Source organism: Rutidosis leptorrhynchoides, chromosome 8 (genome assembly GCF_046630445.1).
Source record: "Rutidosis leptorrhynchoides isolate AG116_Rl617_1_P2 chromosome 8, CSIRO_AGI_Rlap_v1, whole genome shotgun sequence".
Lineage (NCBI taxonomy): Eukaryota > Viridiplantae > Streptophyta > Magnoliopsida > Asterales > Asteraceae > Rutidosis > Rutidosis leptorrhynchoides.
The window spans coordinates 52,579,183-52,585,041 of record NC_092340.1 but is presented as its reverse complement, the minus strand read 5'-3'; positions in this window follow the sequence as shown (position 1 = coordinate 52,585,041).

The window sequence follows — 5,859 nt, the reverse complement described above, 5'->3', positions numbered from 1 at the left end:
TTTTCTGGTGGCGTCATTTAATTTTCTATAATCAATACAGACACGCCATCATGTTACAGTCCTGGTGGGAATAAGCTCATCTTTTTCATTTGTGATGACAGTGATGCCACCCTTCTTAGGTACGCATTGAACTGGGCTTACCCATGGACTATCAGAGATTGGATAAATTAAACCTGCATCGAGCAGTTTAATAATTTCTTTCTTAACAACATTTTGCATATTATGATTAAATCTTCGTTGGCGTTGCACATATGTTTTATGAGCTTCTTCCATAAGGATTTTATGTGTGCAATACGAAGGACTTATACCTTTAATGTCATGAATCTTCCATGCAATAGCTGGTTTATGAGCTTTTAGTACAGAAATGAGTTGAGATTTTTCATTTTCCGTAAGAGAAGACGAGATTATTATATGTAATTCAGATTCATCATGTAAATAAGCGTATTCCAAATGGTTTGGAAGTGGCTTTAACTCTAATATCGATGGTTCTTCTATCGATGATTTGTATCGATATCTGTCTTCCTCTTTCAGCATTTGAAGTTCTTCTGTTGTTGGTTCATATTCATTAGCCATGAGTGTAGCTAATATTTCAGCTTCATTAATTAGTTCAGTTCCTTCTCCTAAAGAACATTCTCCCGTTCCTTGTAATTCTGGAAATTCTTGTAACAATTCTTCTTGTGAATCTATGGTTTGAACATATTAACATGTATCATTTGCAGATTGCGGTTGTTGCATGGCTCTATCAACTGAAAAGGTAACACTCTTGTCTTCTATACTTATGGTTAGTTTCTTACCAAACACGTCTATTATTGCTTTAGCCGTGTTTAAGAATGGTCTTCCTAATATGAGAGAAACTCGAGAATCTTCTTCCATGTCCAGAATAACAAAATCTACTGGGAATACAAAGGTACCAACTTTAACTAGCATGTTCTCCATTATCCCTCTAGGATATTTTACTGATCGATCGGCTAGTTGTATGCTTATTCATGTTGGTTTTAATTCTCCAAGGTCTAGTTTAGTGTATAATGAATATGGCATTAAATTTATACTAGCACCTAAATCTGCCAATGCTTCTATTGAACTAAGACTACCCAAAAAACATGGAATTGTGAAACCTCCTGGATCTGATAATTTTTCTGGTAGCGTATTCAACAGTACTGCAGAACAATTAGCATTCATTGTAACTGTGACGCCCCGTACAAAACCATCGTGTACGATTCGTCAACAACAGGATCTTTACACGATCAAATACTATATGCTGTTTGAAAATCAGTTTTGCATTCATAAATGATAGTGTTTACAAAAGATAACGTGACACAAAGGTCGGTACAAAGTCATTATTTGAAAATAACATAAACTACGAATGCAAAAGAAAAGTTCCATGATTGAGACATCTCTAAGTAATGCGTCGGTACAAAGTCATTATTCAACAGCAGGTCCTTAACAGAAAGTTTAACACCAAGACAGCAAGTCTAACAGCGGAAGCAACAACGTCTAAGCACCTGAGAAATACATGCTTAAAAAGTCAACACGAATGTTGGTGAGCTATAGTTTGTCTGTAACAGTAATGTAATGTAGGCCACGAGATTTCAATGTTTCAAAACAGTATGAAAAGTATATGTATAACCGTGGGCACATGGTAACTAGACTTAACGTAAGTATAAATATCACCCCCTGAAAGTACACTTGGCGAGTGCGTATGTCCTCGAAGTATTAAACACCCGTTAAATGCTAGCGCGACTAGCCCGAGTGGGGATGTCAAACCCTATGGATCCATATCTAATATTCGCATCTACCGGTTCTAAAACCAATAGTTAAACGTTACCGTGCTAAGGGGAATCTTTATACCGTTGTATAACCCACACATATGTAAAGTTTAAGTACTCATGTCAAGTAAGTAAAACATAAAAAGTGCATGTATTCTCAGTCCCAAAAATAGTATAAGTAAAAAAGGGAAGCTATAACTCACAGTGAATAAGCAATACAAGTCGATACGAAAGTGTGCAAGTAGTAAGTCGGTCCGAAAGGTCGTCATCCTAAATCAAAGGTTACTAGATTAGTAGGTTGTCTTTATAAATACTATTAGTGCATAAAATAAGTTTAAGTGTCATCATCATCATCATTCATCATCATAAAAGCTAAGTAAGTTAATCAAGTATAGAGGTCAAAACAATAGGCTGACTTGGATCAGCTGCTACGACCTCTATGTAAATCGAAAAGACGCGTAGTCAGTGGCTATGGCTCCGTATATGAGTCCCCTAAACTCTGACCAGTTTTCAGAACCTAACTTGTCTTCGTTTGACCGTGGCGACGGTTTAAGTGAGAGTAGGTCAGAAATTTAAGCATAACGCTACAACGGCGTAGTGACTTTCGGAGGGCCGTAAATCCTAAACCGTAGCTCGGATTAAGACGAGGCCTAAATGGAAAATCATCTACTCGAACCGAACTAACTGAAAATGAACTTTACAGTCGCCCAGGTTATAGAACAGATCCTAAAAATAGTAAACAAGTGCTCCAGTGGGGTTCTTGGTGCTTGATGCTCATCACGGTTCTCATCCTTGATGCTTTTAGCTTCAAGTGTACAACTCGTTGATGGGTTAGCATCACCTTGACCAAGATTCCACCATCAACACACAATAAGTTAAGACCAAGTAAGAACACAACTCATTTAAGAGTCTTAGATGGATGATGAACCAAAGTTATATCATATCCTTAGTCTTAACACAATTACAAGTTACATTTACAACTAAAGCTATAAAATTTACCTCAATCAAGCAAGTATGAACATAATCTAAGTCAAATGAAGTGATGGAACCCTAAGCTAGAGAGCTTGGATCCCTTTCACACAAGTTATAAGGTCACAAAGCTAGAAAGCTTGAACCTTTAGTGTTCTTGAAGAACTTGAAGCATAAAGCTTAGATCTTTAAGTTATATGAAGACCATAAACACAAGTTTTGATATTTATAATAAAATAATGAGATCATAAATTAGAAAACTTAGATCCAACAAAATATATGAAGATCCAAGCTAGAAAGCTTGCATCTGGGTTGTTCTTGAAGATCTTGAAGCATAAAGCTTGGATCTTTAAGTTACATGAAGATTACAAACACAAGTTTGAATCTTTATAACAAAATAACAAGATTAAAGTAAAAAGATTTAGATCTACAAAGTAGGTGAAGATTCAAAGCTAGAAAGCTTGAATCTTCCATGTTCTTGAAGGATTCAAATCCAAGTTTGAATCTACAAGATGTAATCAAGATCAAAGCTAAAAAGCAAGACCTTTAAATGATGATGATGATTTCGTGGTGATGAGAAGGAAAAGAAGAAGAAAAGTTCAAAATACTTACACTTTTAGAGAGAGAAAGAACTAGAGAGAATTAGAGAGTGTGTGTGAATTACAAATGAAAGCAAGTGTAAAATGGATTAAATAAGGCTAGTATTTATAGATGGTGAGGAGGTGGTGGTGGTGTTAAAAATGTGGGAACATGGGGGGAACAAGGGGGATAACTTTTTGCTTTATGGTTAATGGTTGTCTAAAGTTGGTGCTTATGTTAGGATCCCAAGCAACATTAAGGATAATACTTGACAAAAATGCTAGCATGTTCCCTCTAATAAATGGGCATTTGTCTTACTTATTAATGGATCACTGGCTATTAATAATTGGGCTAATTAAATAGTCCACTAACTAGTGTAGGGTGGGCTAAGGTCCAATAAGATAGAAAGTCCAACAAGACTAACTAGTAAGCATAAGTAAATTACTAAGCGTAATTAAGCATCCAAAAACCCAAGTAATTATTATTATAAAATAATAATTAATATTTCGTAGTCATAATATTCTGATTACGACAAAAGTTAAACGTGTGCGCAGTTCGCGGTTTATTCGAAACGTCAAGTGACACTAACGATCATAAAGGCTTCCGGTGATCAAGTTAAGTATCCTACGTACTCTAAGGCAAGTTTTAATGTATAAATGAAAGTAAACCATGTATATTAAGATTCCAGAGTATAAAGTAGCACAGTACGCACAAATACGCAGTTTCGCAAAAACACAAGGCATAAAAGCAAGTCGAAAAAGTCGGGTCGTTACATTACCCACGTGTTAATGGAAATTTCGTCCCGAAATTTGAGGAGTGACTAAAAATGGTAGCGTATTTAAATAAGAAGTAGCGTATCAAGGTTCCGTGAGACTCGTGGGCTCAGAAGTGAGTTATTTACCTCGAAAGGTACTTGGGCGTATAAAAGTAAGAATAGGTATATGACATTAATTAAGTCTCTTGTCCTAAGAGATCAACAAATTGATTTTATTTCTTGCTAATACGAATATGTCATCCGAATATATATCTACAAAAGGAAAGATGATGTTTTTAGCCCTACAGGCATCTTCAGTAAGCCGGATGCATGAAATACATCATGAATGTTTCTAAACTCATCTAAAACATTGAGCGCTTATGTCGCAATACAAGCTGACAGGTAGAATGAAAAACATGGTGATCATAACCATGCGATTTGATGTCTGGATAGTGTTAGCCACGGATTTTGTACTAATCCCTTAATTTCAGAAGGAGACCATAGGCATAAAGAACCCGATATTCAAGAAACATTTCATTTGAATAAATGAATTGAAAATTTAGCCGGAAGTGACTAATCGGACTTATATGCAATGCAAGCCATAATTATTTATAGTGTCTTCAGGACGGTCTGAACGAACAATGATGGATATCACCCAGTTTACCGTCCTGAACGAACAATGATGGATATCACCCAGTTTACCATACTGCAGGTGAACCTATCCTTAGGTGGGATGAAAGCACAATTCCATAATGTAACTTTATCCTTTCAGTTACATGTTGAAGTTAGGGTTAACATTAATCTAGAACAACATATAGTTGTAACCAATGAAGGCAGGAATATGTGGAGTAACCCTATGAGGATAACATGTTACAGACGTTTTAAGCAGTCCCTTCCATGAGGATAACAAGATTCATAGATTCTTAAAGTATTTTACATCACATTTCTGAAAGAAAATTGCACGAGAGATGTGACCTTCGAACTTGAGTGAAATCTCCGAGCGGTTCATCCTAAATTTATCCTTATACTTAAGGGGATGCGCAGATGAGAAAATATGTGAACCCTTGGTCATAAAGAACGGTTTACTCTAAGTGAAAAGAATCTCAAAAACGATTCCTTGTACCTCAACCTACTGAATCATAGAGATGATGTTTATGAGGGTGTTGCGATTAATCGTGAACCATTGAGAGAAGAAACCCGCCTAGTACCTTTCCTATGATAGGATGACCACTAGGTGTACCACAGAAGATGGATTTATCGGCCCACGTTTTTGCCATGTTTAACCTTAAAGGAACATTTTTGTGAGCGCAAAGACTTTCTAACAAATTTTATAAAACTGCCATCCAGAGTGGCTCAAGAGGTTTTAGCAAAAATCTTAATCGTAAGCTTCATCCCTAAACGGAGGGCGAGAAGAAGTGTGATCCGTACATGGTGTAGACTAATACAAAAGCCTTTAATGAAATCAACCAGGGAAGTTTCGAAAGAAGACCTTTAAATGTTTGATGTGCCAATGTAAATGGAACGAAGTTCCTAAAAGTATGTACAACGTGTGCCATTTTGCACAAAACTATTTGACTTAAGTTTAACAACTCAATAGAAGAGCGTTCTTTAAATAATTTGAAGGTATAACTTAGTATGTACTAACTAAAATAAGTAAGGGTAAATTTATACATATATGATTTTATAAACCGCATAAGTGACAGAAAAGTTTTTGGTACTTTCATTTGTCCATAAATCTCGTGAGGACCGCACAAATAGGCAACGTGTAAAAATCAACGTGTAAATTTTTTT